The sequence below is a fragment of the Hemitrygon akajei genome, chromosome 1, assembly GCF_048418815.1.
Source record: "Hemitrygon akajei chromosome 1, sHemAka1.3, whole genome shotgun sequence".
NCBI classification, from domain to species: Eukaryota; Metazoa; Chordata; class Chondrichthyes; order Myliobatiformes; family Dasyatidae; genus Hemitrygon; species Hemitrygon akajei.
Window position 1 is genome coordinate 203,097,835 of NC_133124.1, and position 14,853 is coordinate 203,112,687.

At 42.8% G+C, this 14,853-nt stretch overlaps 1 long non-coding RNA gene across 1 annotated transcript; it reads left to right on the plus strand.

Moving 5' to 3' along the window:
• Positions 1-1,718: 1,718 nt before the first annotated feature.
• On the plus strand, positions 1,719-7,950 carry LOC140734730 (uncharacterized). Its single transcript, XR_012100596.1, has 3 exons — positions 1,719-1,981; positions 3,461-3,618; positions 7,730-7,950. It is a non-coding gene; the product is annotated as an uncharacterized lncRNA (long non-coding RNA).
• Positions 7,951-14,853: the final 6,903 nt, after the last annotated feature.

The following is a 14,853-nucleotide window of genomic DNA, read 5'->3' on the forward strand; positions in this document are numbered from 1 at the left end:
CAGCATAGAAAAACTGGTCCCCTGAGATTGAAGGATGGTTTTCAGAAGAGATCTTAACCAGAAGGCTACACACACTCCAATAGTTTTCTTTGGCACATTACAATTCTTTTTTTTTATATAGTCTTGTTAAAATACACTATCTTCTCTGAGGACCGTCACCTTGACCGTCACTGCAGTGGCAGTGAAGACGGGAAGGCGGCAGCAGTGAAGGATTCCCAGTCATCTTGCATTCCATGCCCCTGGACCCTGACCTGGATCTGTCAAGGACCATGTAGTGACTGCCAGTTCTTAGAACATCATACTTGACTCGAGCGATTGCACTTCAACTCAATTGAAAAGCTACCTCTCCTTTAAGACTGCCATCCTCTGTCTAGTTCCTCTTGCTACTCTCACCCTCCTGAATGAAGAATGATCAGCCTTTCTCCCTCATCTGTAAGGAAACCCAATTTTCTTTGCAGGTGTGCTGGCAACGGCTGGACCCAGGTGTCAAGGAACGGCAGTCTCTGTCCTCGTGGAGCACTGGCAACGGCTGGACCCAGGTGTGGAAGAACAGCGGACCCCCATGTAGAGATGGAAACAAGAAGTTATACATACGGATACTAACAGAGCACTAGAGGCATGGCAGAGCAACACCACAAGACAAATCATTCTACACGCACAAGGATTCTGTAAACCGCTAAATGAGAGTCCACTTTAAATAATCATAGGATGTAGAAACCCCGTGTTAGTCACAATTAACTTGACAAGATTAAACAGAAATAACCAGGGCTTAATGACTCTACTAAGATTACAATCAGTGCTCAAGAAATCTAGAAGCTCAGCTTTCTATGGCATTCCACAGAGGCTCATAGGGCTCATGACAACTCCTGTCTTGGTGTATCTATCCACTTCACCTGCCCCATCCTACCAACCCAGCCCCTTGACCAAGACGGACCTTTCGAACACTGTATTAGATTGATCTGATATTGTTGGAATCCAATATTATTATACCCCATAAGTGCAAGAACCTTATTTACTTGGTATCTCAAAGCCTTACATGGAGTAAATGTTAGGACGAGGTTGTCAAAGCAGGGACCAATTTTTATAAATGGAATGCTTTGTTCGTGAAAATATGGCCAGTTTGCGGAGCACGAATCAGCTAGGCAGAGTGTTGTGATGAAGCTTTTCTTCTCGGGGTGAAAGTGATAACATTTTTGATGCTGAACGGAAAACCAACAGCTGTGAAAATAGAAACTCTGGCTAGAAATAGCTTCTAAAAACAACATCAGAAGCTGTAAATGTAAAAATGCTAACTTATTCAGTGAAGGTAGGAAAACTATTGAAGAGGATATATTTGAAATGACAGAAAAATATAAACCGTTTGGCAGTTTGATCTTCCTTATTTTTAATGAGCTTATTTGTTGGCTGAGCTGCTCCCCTGAGGAAGGGAATTAGATTATGGATGGAGCCTGTCCTCTATAGGACAGATTAATGACTTGGAACAATCATAGAAAAATTTCCCTCTTGTGGATGTGAAAATCCAGTAGAACACTGGGTGGAATTAAGAGAGAATGAAATGAAGTACAACTGAATATTGCTCCTCTAACAGAGTCTCAGAACTGATGTGGGAAGAGCTAAAGATGGCGCCAGGGGTTTTGTGGATCTGGGCTACTTCTTCCACACAACAGCTTAAATCTCCTCTTCTCATGTCTCTTTTTCCTTATCAAGGTGGGTAGAGTCTTGTTGGTGTCTCATGATCTACAGCTGCACATGAATTACGTTCTTTATGGGCAGTAAGATCTTGCTCTCAGAACTTGCTGAGGGGCCTGGCATTTTGGGATCTCCAAGAGAGGCTTAGAGGACATGCGCCTTCAGAGTGCAGCCCCATGGATGACCCGATTCCTCGCTGATGTTGCCAACTGAAGTGTGGCGGGAGATTGAGACAGCAGGCGCAGCCATCGGAGTCCCTCGAACTGGAGTGATTTCTCTCCCTCTCGTGATGGTGAGTGATAGTCTGTTGGTCCTTTGAGTTGGGGGGGCTTGGACAAGCGATGTGGCAGGTTGCAACATCGAAACAGCAAGCTGTTGGTCGCCCCTTTCACTGTGGCAGGAGCGATTCCTCCCTCTCCCTCGCCAGTGAGAGAGAGCCTGTCTGAGGTGTCAAAGTGTTGGGATGGACAGAAGTCTTTGACTCGAGATCATGGTCTTGGGGGCTTTGCTATTGCTTGCATGGTGGCTAGTGGGGGCTGATGTTTTTGCTGGAGCAAATGGAGGGAGGGGAGGGGGAGCTTTGGTGTTCTTATATTTTCTGTCATTCTTTGGGGTTTTTTCTTTCTGTTTCATGGACATCTGTGAAGAGTTAGAATTTCAGGTTGTATACCGTATACATTCTCTGATACTAAATTGAACCATTGAAAAATTAATTCTATCTCTATTTCTACAGATGCCGACTGACCTGCTGTTTCCAGCATTTTCTGTTTTTATTATAGATTTTCAGCCTCTGCAGTTTTTTTTATTTTTGAATTTTCCTGCTTGCATACATTGCACTCAGAATGAAAGAATACAATTGCATGGATATACTTTCTTTATCTGCTCCTTAGGATATGTCTCACTGAGTTACAACTCCATAACGACTGCACAGATTTAGAGTAAGAGAAAAGTACAGAACAGAAACTGGCCCTTTGACCCATCTAGTCCATGCTGAACGATTTAAATTGCTTGCTCCCATCACCCTGTACCAGGACTATAGACCTCCATGTCCCTACCATCCATGTACCTCTCTAAACTTCTCATAAATGCTGAAATTGAGCTTGTGTGTACCACTTGTGCTGACAGCTCATTCCACTTTCAGAGAAGCATGGAAAGAAGCCATTGGACAATCATGTCCCCATTGGCCAAAAATAGACTAGCAAGAAATTAAATGTAGATTTGCTGACCATTTCATGCAACATCTCATTTGGTCCACATTTAGCTCCTGATCCTCCTTTAGCTTTAATTTGCTATTCCACTCCTTTTTTGATCGTTTTGTTTTTTGGGCTCTGACAGTTCTTCTACCATATCAGAGTAAGCTTGAAAACTAAAATGTCCATTTCCAACAAGGCTCAAATGTTGAACTTAACAATGGTGGACAGAGCAATGGTGCAGCAATTAATACTTCTGCTTCAATTTCCTGGGATCCGTATTTGATCTAGAGCTTGATCGCTGCCTATGTGGAGTTTGCATGCTCTCTCTGTGCTTCCTTCCATGAACATTTTGCTAGATTAATTATCTACTGTTAATTCCCTCTTAAAGTGGTAATAGAATCAAAATGATAGCAGGGCTATAGAGAAATAAGGAATAGGACCAATGGGATTGTTCGTCTGAAGGTCGATTTGGACTTATTCGGTTTAATGGTATTTTTCTGTTTGATTATGGGTTTGTTAATAAATATTGCTAGCACCCTAGATTTAGTTAACATGGGTAATGCTTTTCTGTCTTCTAGCAGAGCAATTGGCTCAATGCTGTTTCAGTCGGGGCGTTCCGGAGTTTGGAATTCAATTCTGTCGCCGTAAGGAGTGCCTGTACGTCCTCCCCGTGAAATGCATGGGTTTTCCCCGGGTGTTCCGATTTCGTCCCACTGTCCAAAGACGTGTGCGGTAGGTAAGTTGTCCCCTGAGTAGGTTAGAGTTAATCAGGTTTGTCAGGGGTTGCTGGGGTGGGATAGATGGGCCTATTTCACACTGTATCACTAAAATAAAAAATAAAAGTAAAGATAATGAATATGCTTCACCATCCCATTCCTTCCCTTTTTTCCACATTATTGCTCAATCTTTCTCCTTTCTACATTGTCACAAACCTCTTTTGATTACTCCTTTTCTTTCTTACTCCTGCTTTGCTCTGCACCTCAAAACCTGCTTGGCTCCCAATTGTTTGCCCTGTTTCTCCCTCTGAAAACGCTGCCTAGCTTTCTGAGTACCTTCAGCATCTTCTGTTTTAACTTCACATCTCCTGCGTCTGCAGTATTTTAATATTTTCTGCTTGATACTTCAACCATGTTAACTAATGATTGGTCTTGGAATCAAAGAGCACTTCAAATGTGGAACAGTCATCTAATCCATTGGGTATGCGCTTATCGAGAGAAAACTCCCCAGCCTAATCCTTCCCTCCTCAGTTAATGGAGGTCAAAGCTCTTCTTTGTGTGGCCTCCGTCGGTCGTGGTCAACCATGGGTACTGCACCTCTGGTAGTCACTGGAAGTGGCCTCTCCAGGGCACAAACCAGGGCAGAGTTGAACTGGAGATCCATCTGTTGCCCATGCAGTGGGACCCCCCTTCTCCAAGCTGATGACAGGTCCAAAGGAACGATGAAAGTCGATACAGTTTGGTGCCAGCAACATCGCAGGAGTTGCCGTGCCAGTGCCGGGTACAGCAGTCAGCCGCCTTCCGGACTCCAACTCCGGATTTTTCCTCGGCGTTTACTCCCAAAGCCTTTCCCGTGAGCGGGTATAGCCGCAACACAGAGGAGATTTGGAAGTGGAGTTTTCCCTCTCCTAGATGAGCTACCGTCTGTGGTTAACGAGCCCCATCTGCCTGGAGCAACTGGTTTTAAGGCGCCATTGGTCCACCTTTGCCCCTTCTCCTGTCAGTGAGAACAGCTCCGCCAGGTGTAAGAACTATGCCACACGTGAAGGCCAGGAGTTGGACTTGGTTGTCAGAGGCTGTTTGAGATGCACGCCATGAAGAGCATTTGTTTAGCAGTGAGAGCTCGTCCCCACTACCACCCTTCGGCTATGACTACCTTTGGAGCCAAAGCTCTTCTACGTGTATCTTAAATGTGATGATTTTTCTACCTCTCCACCTTTTCAGGCTGTGAATTCCTGCTTATTCTGGATGAACATGAGAAAGTCTACAGATGTTGGAAAAACAAAGCAATGCGCACAAAATACTGGAAGCGCTCAGCAAGTCGGACAGTATCAATGGAGAGGAATAGATACTTTACTTTTATTGTCACCAAACAATTGATACTAGAGCGTATAATCATCACAGTGATATTTGATTCTGTGCTTCGCGCTCCCTGAAGTACAAATCGAAGTAAATAAAATAAAAATTTAAATTATAACTCATAATTAAAAAATAGAAAAGGGAAAGTAAGGTAGTGCAACTCAGGTCTGGATATTTGGAAGGTATGGCCCAGATCAGGGTCAGGATCTGTTCAGCAGTCTTATCACAGTTGGAAAGAAGTTGTTTCCAAATCTGGCCATACAAACCTTCAAGCTCCTGAACCTTCTCCCGGAGGGAAGAGGGACAAAAAGTGTGTTGGCTGGGTGGGTCATGTCCTTGATTGTCCTGGCAGCACTGCTCCAACAGCGTGCGGTGTAAAGTGAGTCCAAGGATGCAAGATTGGTTTGTGTGATGTGCTGGGTTATGTTCACGATCTTCTGCAGCTTCTTCCGGTCTTGGACAGGACAACTTCCATACCAGGTTGTGATGCATCCTAGAAGAATGCTTTCTACGGTGCACCTATAAAAATTAGTGAGGGTTTTAGGGGACAGGCCAAATTTCTTAAGCTTTCTCAGGAAGTAAAGGCGCTGGTGGGCCTTCTTGGCAGTGGACTCTGCTTGGATAGACCAAGTCAGGCCATTTGTGATATTCACCCTGAGGAACTTAAAGCTTTTGTCCTGTTCCACCTGCACACCACCAATGTAGATGGGGTTGTGCGGTCCGCTACTCCATCTGAAATCAACAACCAATTCCTTCGTCTTGCTGATGTTGAGGGATAGGTTATTGTCTTCGCACCATGCCACTAGGTTCTTAATTTCCTTTCTGTACTCAGACTCATCATTGATAGTCGAGCTTTCTGGATGAAAAGTTTTGTTTTAGCCCCTTATCTCTCTTCTTGGGTGGTGGGATGGAGATACATCTCTACTGAAGGAGGTGTAAGATGCTCCTTCCCTCCGCTAGCCTGCGGGTCACCCTTGGGCAAGGTGTAGCACCTGCTTAGCCCCTCGATCAGGGTCACCTGAAACTATGGGAGCCAGTGGTGGATTGGTTGTATGTGCAGCTGGTGCATATCACAAGTCCTGGTTATACAACTACAGACACCAGGCAGGCAATCTCTGATATTGGCTGGGGTCTCCCGTCTTGTAAAGGCACTGCCCAAAAGAAGGCAACGGCAAACCATTTCTGTAGGAAAATTTGCCAGAAACAATCGTGGTGGTGGAAAGACCATGAATGCCCATGTCATGCAACGTGTCATAACGAATGAATGAACATCTCCCTTCTAATCTGTGCCTGGTTCCTTTAATCTTTTATTTTTTTTCACTCCTGGTAGCTTTGCCTGGACTTCAAGACTCTCTGATAGCTTTTATGATGAGAGTCTGGTTTCACTTGGCTGTATAGCTCCCAGGAGTAATTCATGGTTATCACTTGTTATAACTGGAGAGCCATTTCAGATATTTTATTAACAATCAATTTTATTTCATTCATACCTTCCTTGAATTCAGATGGCTGAATATTATGTTGAAATTCAATCTTAGAATTATAATTTCTAAACAAATTTTAATTGGTAGCAAAGTAATAATTGTAGCTATAACAAAATCATTAAGCTTTGAAACTTATTACAGAACATTGAAGTTCTGATTTTGAGAGTAATACATTTTCCTTCTCAGCCTTGAAAGGGCCCAAAAAAAAAATCCTTCGGAAAGATCACTAGATTTAGTGGGAGCCAAAAATCAAACCACTAGAGGAAGTCAGCAGGTCAGGAAGCGTTCCTGGGGAGAAATGGACAGTCAATGTTTCGGGTTGCGACCCTTTAGCTGAAAGATAGAGGGGTGATAGAAGTAGGTGAGGCGAAGGATGGAGCAAGAGGGTTCAGGTGAAAAGGAGTGACAGGCAGATGGAGGAATGAGGAGGGAAAACAGGTTAGACACTGCCAGGTGGATGCAATAAAGGGCTGCTGGTCATGGAATCTGATGGGAAAGGAAGGAGAGACATGGAACCAGTAACGGAGGAGGGATGAGAACTATAGGAGTTATCCCTATGGGAAGACTGTAGGTGATGAGCAGATGGATTGAGTGTAGAGGGAGAAAAATATGGGGGTGAATGTGGATGGGATGGGTGTAAAAGGAATTGGATACATCAGGAGGAGAGAGAAAAGGGGCAGAGGGGGAGCTGAAACTTTATCTGCTCACCAGCACATGCCCCAACCCATATACCAGTGGATTCCCCATAACCGGCCCAACCATGATGAACTCAGGATAGGCAAGAGATATTCAAAGGTGATAGTATTCTCATATGTAATCCACCTAATATAGGTTCATAATGCAAATGCCATAGATCATATATGTCAAACTCAAGGCCCGCGGGCCAAATCCGGCCCGCGGTGGAAGTATCTTTGGCCCACGAGATAATATCTAATTACTATTAAAGCCGGCCCCAGTAATCGAAGCGCCTATGGCGTATGATATGGCTAATGCTGAGTTTATTCAGGTACCAGGTTTTCAGGGTTTTTAGTGTTTATTCGGCAGTCTTCTTCATAAGAAACGGAATTTGTAAAGTGAAACACTTTGTAGTTATAGCAGAGACTGAGACACATGAGAGCAGGCTGAAAAAATGGAGGCAACGAAAGCTGCGTTTGCACGCGTCCGACTGATCCGGCCCGCATGAAGCTGCATTTTGCTCAATCCGGCCCGTGACCTAAAATGAGTTTGACACCCCTGCCATAGATGCAAATATTCATAGATTCCTTGTATATTCTCCTTTCTATTCATGAAGATCTGAAACCTGATGAAATAAAGGGAATAGCCCTCCCCACTACTGAGTACATCTACAAGGTGTGCCGCCACAAGAAAGCAACATCCATCATCAAGGACCCCCACCATTCAGGCCATACTCTGTCTTGCTGCTGCCATCAGGAAGGGGCTGTAGGAGCCTTTGGTCCCACACAGTCATGTTCAGGAACTATTGCCATCAGCCTCCTGAATCAGCTTGGATAACTTCATTCACTGAACTGATGCCACAACCTATGGACTAACTTTCAAGGATTCTACAACTCATTTTCTCAATATTATGTATGACTTATCTATTCATTGTTATTATTAGATTTGTATTTGCACGGTTTGTCTTCTGCACATTGGTTGTTTGTCCATCTTTGTTTCTGTATAGTTTTTCATTGATTCTTTTGTATTTCTTTGTATCTACTGTGAATTTCCACAAGAAAATGAATCTCAAAGTATGCATGTAGTGACATTTGCATACTTTGCTCATAAATTTATAGAAACATAGAAAACCTACAGCACAATACAGGCCCTTCAGCCCCCAAAGCTGTGCCGAACATGTCCTTACCTTAGAAATTACCTAGGGTTACCAGCAGACCTCTATTTTCTGAGCTCCATGTATCTGTCCAGGAGTCTCTTAAAAGACCCTATCGTATCAGTCTCTGCCACCGTCGCCAGCAGCCCATTCCACGCATTCACCACACTCTGTGTAAAAAAAACTTACCCCTGATATCTCCTCTGTACCTACTTCCAAGCACCTTAAAACTGTGCCCTGTCACGCTAGTCATTTCAGCCCCGGCAAAAAGCCTCTGACTATCCACATGATCAATGCCTCTCATCATCTTATACACCTCTATCAGGTCACCTCTCATCCTTCGACGATCCAAGGGAAAAAGGCCGAGTTCACTCAACCTATTCTCATAAAGCATGCTCCCCTATCCAGGCAACATCCTTGTAAATCCCCTCTGTACCCTTTCTATGGCTTCCACATCCTTCCTATAGTGAGGCAACCAGAACTGAGTTTCTGAACTTTCAAGAGAAAAACTGAGAGTGTGATATCTCCTGGTGGTCCCCCATTTCAATTCATCTTCCCATTCTGACCTGTTTGACCATGTCTGCATCTACTACCATGGGGCCAAACTCAGGCTGGAGAAGCAGCACCTTATATTCTGTCTGAGCACCCTCCAACTTGGTGACATGAATATTGATTTCTCGATTAAACTCACATCCAAAGGTGAAAGCTGACCATTTCCAGACTTAAAACTTTTGGTTGAGTTTTTTTCCAGATAGTTACACTTTTTGTACTGTGTAAAAGTTATCAGAGAGGCTGCCAGTGCATTTGGCCAGGGTGGGGTGGTAGGGTGGTGGCAGCCTAGTTGCTACATCGCTAGCCCAGTTGACTGCACACAGATGGGGACAATGCTGAGGCCGCTAGAAGGGGAATGCTGTTTGGGTATTCACAAGGAAAATATTGCTACATTAGAAAACCTTGTTCATTGTCAAGGATTATAGAGGAGTTCAGCATCAATACTACATGTGACTTCGTGCAAAGTTTGGACGTCATCTTTTTTAGTATTAAGCGGAGGCAAGACCACTGGCACTCTTCTGTAGAAAGCCATTGTGTAACCTCTGATGCACAACGTTTGCAACTTCTATTCCAGCAGAAAGCCAGAAAGTGACAATGAAGGCTCAGTCTGCTGCCATCATGACTGTTGATACCCATGTATGTTAAAAGGGAATTGTCAGATCTCGCAGACCTTTAAAGTTCAAAGTATATTTATTATCAGTTATCTATACATTATACAACCTTGAGATCTGTCTGCTTGCAGGCAGCTACCAAACAAGAAACCCAAAAGAACCCAATTTTAAAAAGACCAACATCCAATGTGCTGAGAAAGAGAGGGAGAAGCACAAATCTTGTGAACAATAAAAGCAAGCAACAGCATTTCAAACCAAATTGAGTCCATAGGATCCCTGGAGCAGCCGGTGTAGGCCCATAGCCTTGGTCTCTGTTCATCATAGAGCAGGGCAAATCACCGCGAAGCTCGCAGACACAAAGCGCGTAGCAGCCGGAGCAGTTTCACAGCCTCAGCCTCGGCGCTGAGGACAGCAGAGTAAAACATTGTGGAGCAGAGCCAGCCAGACCCTCACCTCCAGACCCGACATCCTGCTTTTTCAGCTCAACTGGCCTGGTGTTTAAATTGTTCAAGCACCAGGTCGTCCCCCACCCCCGGACCCAGGCCCCACCCCAGTGATACTCTCTGAGCCGCTCCGTCTCGTACTTGACCTTTCCAAATCAGCACGGTGCTTCAAACCTCACTCGCACTTTAGGTGGACAGGCTCCGAAACAACACTGCTTCAACTTTTCTCCACTCCACTTGCTCCAACTTCGTCTCCGAGGTTCCAACATCTCCACTGCACTCCAACTTCTGGAGCTTGCCTTGACCTCGCTCCCACTCCGTCTCAATAAATATATTACCCAACAGCCAGTGAATTTAAATGAGACTCAGTCCCTACTCATATTCTCAGTTCGCTATGTGTCTGGGTTAAAGAGGAGTGGACAAAATATGCTTTTTAAAAATTGGTACCAAGAAATGCTTCAACCTAGTTGTGGATGAGTTACATCAAACGTAACTGCCAAACAAGCCTCAGATGTTTATACAGTATATAATTGCTAACACCCTACCTATGCAATTTGACTACTAGCAACTTAACTATATGTATAATCTACACATATACAGTACATACTTTCATTAAAAGTGATTCAAGTTGCTTTCAAACCCTGGGTCATAAATGTAAAGAAACTGGAACAAAAAAAAAACTTGACAAAACTGCTTTGCTTCTTACAATACAAAACCAAAGTTGTTTTGACTTCATTTCCCCCCGCTAACGTAACCACTCATCTTTTTCAGAGCGACAGTTTTGATGGTATTGTCCTGTTCATCCTGTGTGCTCATAGGGATAGCAAAAATATAAATATGACCGAATATTTCCATCTGATCAAAACATGGAAGAGTAAACAGTCAAATTAGGGGTCGGGATGCTTTGTAACGACTGGAAAGGAAGAGGAGAAGTCAGAATAAGAAGGTGGGGGAGAGGGGAAGACAAGGTGATAGTGAAACCAGGAGAGGGGGAGGGGTGAAATAAAGAACTGGAAAGTTGATTGGTGGAAAAGATAAAGGGTCGGAGAAGGGGAAATCTGATAGGAGAGGACAAAGACCATGGAAGAAAGGGAAGGGGGAGGAGCACTAGAGGGAGGTGATAAGCAGGTAATATGATAAGATGAGAGAGGGGATCAAGGATGGGGAATGGTGAAGGAGAGGTGGTGGGAATGGGGAGTCATTTACCAGAAGTTCGAGAAATCAATGTTCATGCCATCAGGTTGGAGGCTACCCAGATGTAATATAAGGTGTTGCTTTTCCAACCTGAGTGTGGCCTCATCGTGGCAGTAGAGAAGGCCATGAACTGACATTTTGGAAATCTGATTTCCTCCAGCATTTTCCAGCATCTGCAGACTTCCTTGTTCTTTGTCTGAAAATATGAAAGGGTTAGAATATTGTCTTACTATTTCTGCTGGCACCCGCCAACCATTTATCTCTGTCTAGCTGAAGTATAATTGAGGAATCTTTAAAATATTTGGCTACAGTTCCATTCTGGTATCCTGAATGGTTTGCTTTTATATATGCTTTAATCCACAAATCAGAAATCATGGATAATTTCTATTTTCTGTGTTGAATCAAATATTGACCCCAGAGAACTTAATGGATGAGTTTCTTTGACAAGGGATGCAGCTGATCAAAACAAGTTAAGTTAGCAATTCCATGTTATTTAATAGTTTAAAAACACACAACTCAAGTGGGATTTAATGCCAATCCTGTGCCTACGTACCATTTATCATACCACATAAATATATTCAGCTGACTGTCATTTATTTCAGCAGTAACCATTCATTGATGCAGGATACAAAATAGATAATGCTTAGATCTAGAAGTTATAATTGAAAATAAAAAAGTAATATTATTTACTTATTTATATTTAGGTTTCTTTTGACGATTGGAAGGAATGCTTAATTTCTTCAGGAATTGCTGTGGAACATTTCAAATGAGGTCTCATGCATTTGTTGGGATGGCATGTTAAAGGTTAAGTTGAAGTCAGCCAAATACTTCTTTGTTGATCAAGGCTACAAGCAATAACTGATTAAGTCAACACTGCCCTTCTGTATGATATTTCTGTGTCAGTAACCGCTCTGTTTGCCTATGTAGCAAGAGCCATATTAAATTCTGTCCTTGTTGATACATACAGTACTGTGCAAAAGTATTAGGCACCTTAGCTATACACTGTGCATGTGCCTAAGACTTTTGCACAACACTGTATAGTATGCTTTTGCAGTTACCAAATAACACTTTTCCCAGCCACCTTTGTATCTTAACCAATATACAGTACTGTACAAAAGTCTTAGGCTCCCTAGCTATTTATACTGTACATGCCTAAGTCTTATACACAGTACTGTGTTTCTCTCTTATCCCCATGGATCAAATAATTCCAGACATAATCCTTTGAAAACAGTATTCTATATTCTTGCAGATCTTGGAATGATAATGACTGACAGATTACATTTAAGGACTTTTCATATGGTCTTTGTCTGGAAAGCCAGAAGGCAAAGGTATAAAAGCCAGCAGAAAAAGTTCTTCTGACACCATTCTGACACTTCTGGCATCTTTAATATTCAACTAAAGAAGCAGATCAGATATAACTTTGCAAAGAAGCAGTTTTGATTCTGTTTGTTATAAAATAGGACAGTGATATACAGTAGCCAGACTTCATGACGAGACTGCTGCCTTCTAATCTGCAGTGTTCCTATATCAGAGCCATTTCTCTATATCTTATCTCTGTTGCTTCATGAGGGGCTCCGCAATATATCAACCTTTGTGCAGTATCTTCTGGAGTACTGGGATATTCTAACTGGTAAATTCATTATCTTCCAGAAAGATTCCCAGTCCTCCTGCAAAAGATGCCTTTTCTTTGCTTTTTTTCATGTAAGTTTGTATGACATGCTATTTGATATAATCCACAAATAATAGGAGTAATATTCAGAATCAGGTTTATTATCGCCAGCACGTGAAATTTGTTAACTTAGCAGCAGCAATTCGATGCAATACATAATATAGAAGAAGAAAAACAATAACTAAATCAATTACATTATATTTATATTGAATAGATTAAAAATAGTGCAAAAACAGAAAACATATATTTTTTAAAAGTGAGGTAGTGTTCAAGGGTTCAATGTCCATTTAGGAATCAGATGGCAGAGGGGAAGAAGTTGTTTCTGAATCGCTGAGTGTATGCCTTCAGGCTTCTGTACCTCCTACCTAATGGTAACAACGAGAAAAGGGCATGCCCTGGGTGTTGGGGGTCTTTAATAATGGACGCTGCCTTTCTGAGACACCACTCCTTGAAAATGTCCTAGGTATTTTGCAGACTAGTACCCAAGATGGAGCCGACTAAATTTACAACCTTCTGCAGCTTTCAGTCCTGTGCAGCAGCCCCTCCATACCAGACAGTGAAGCACCCTGTCAGAATGCTCTCTACCATTCATGTACAGAAGTTTTTGAATGTATTTGTTGACATGCCAAATCTCTTCAAACTCCTAGTGAAGTATAGCTGTTGTCTTGCCTTCTTTATAACTGAGTTGATATGTTGGGACCAGGTTAGGTTCTCAGAGATCTTGACACCCAGGAACTTGAAACTGCTCACTCTCTCCACTTCTAATCCCTCTATGAGGATTGGTACATGTTCCTTTGTCTTATCCTTCCTGAAGTCCACAATCAGCTCTTCCGTCTTACTGACGTTGAGTGCAAGGTTGTTGCTGCGGCACCACTCCACTAGTTGGTATATCTTGCTTCTGTATGCCCTCTTATTTCCATCTGAGATTCTACCAACAATGGTTGTATCATCAGTATTAATATTGTGAGTTATGCCTGTGGTGTCCTTTGATGCAATGCCTCATTGAGACTATCTGTGGTATTTTGGAACAAGTTCATTTTGATCAGTTTTAAGTGTGAATAAGAGACTTGAAAGAGGGAAATGATGCCATCTACCTCTCAGAACAGCCTTGCAGTTTACATTCCAGCATCTTTTGAAGCTGTGATAATATAGTTTTCGTCGGAGGATCTTTGCTATTGAACACTTCTGCCAGCAGAGGTCTCTCATTGCAAACATTTCTCTTCAGAACGAACCTAACCCCGGTTGCCTCAAAATCTCTCACACGAAGGTATCTAACTGGCCTCTGCACGTTTATAATCCACATGAATCTCCTTCCACATTTTACTTAATCCAATCAATGTTCCTTCATGTTCCTAATGGAGGTGTCCTTTAGTGTAGGTGTTGAACTCCACCTTTTCTGAGATGAAAAAGATTCCATAAATTCCTTACATGATTAATTTATGATTATTCTCATGTATGTCCCTTCTGCTTACTGGTTCCCTCTCCTATTCCCTCCTCTAATTATTGTTCTGCCTACGATTCTGCTTAATAATGAAAGCAATAAAAATAAATAACTAAGCAATAAATATCAAGAACATGAGATGAAGAGTCCTTGAAAGTGCGTCCATAGGTTGTGGGAATCTCATGTTCCCACAACCTATGGACTCATTTTCAAGGACTGTTCACGTCACATTCTCTCTCTCTCTCTCTCTCTCTCTTTCTTTCTTTTTTATTTGTATTTGCTCAGTTTGTTGTCTTTTGCACACTGGTTGAACGCCCAAGTTGGTGCGGTCTTTCATTGATTCTGCTGTGGTTATTATTCTAAGCGACATTTGGTTTGCTAGTGACTTCCAGGAAAGGCTGGATGACAACCAAGAAAGGTCAGTGATGCTGGAAAGACATCTGATCTCCAGGAAAGACTTGTGTGCGGCACTCCCAAGAGGGCACCATACAAGCTATGAAGGGGAGGGAGGATGAGAGACTCAATATGACAGACATAATGGCAACAGCCAGGACTGGAAATATGATAACGAGAAGGATCAAGCAAACAACACTGACCGGGAAGGCATGCATTACAAAGTGCCACTGTGACAAAATCTGCAAAAACATCAAAGCCCTCAAGATACGGCAAAGCAGGTC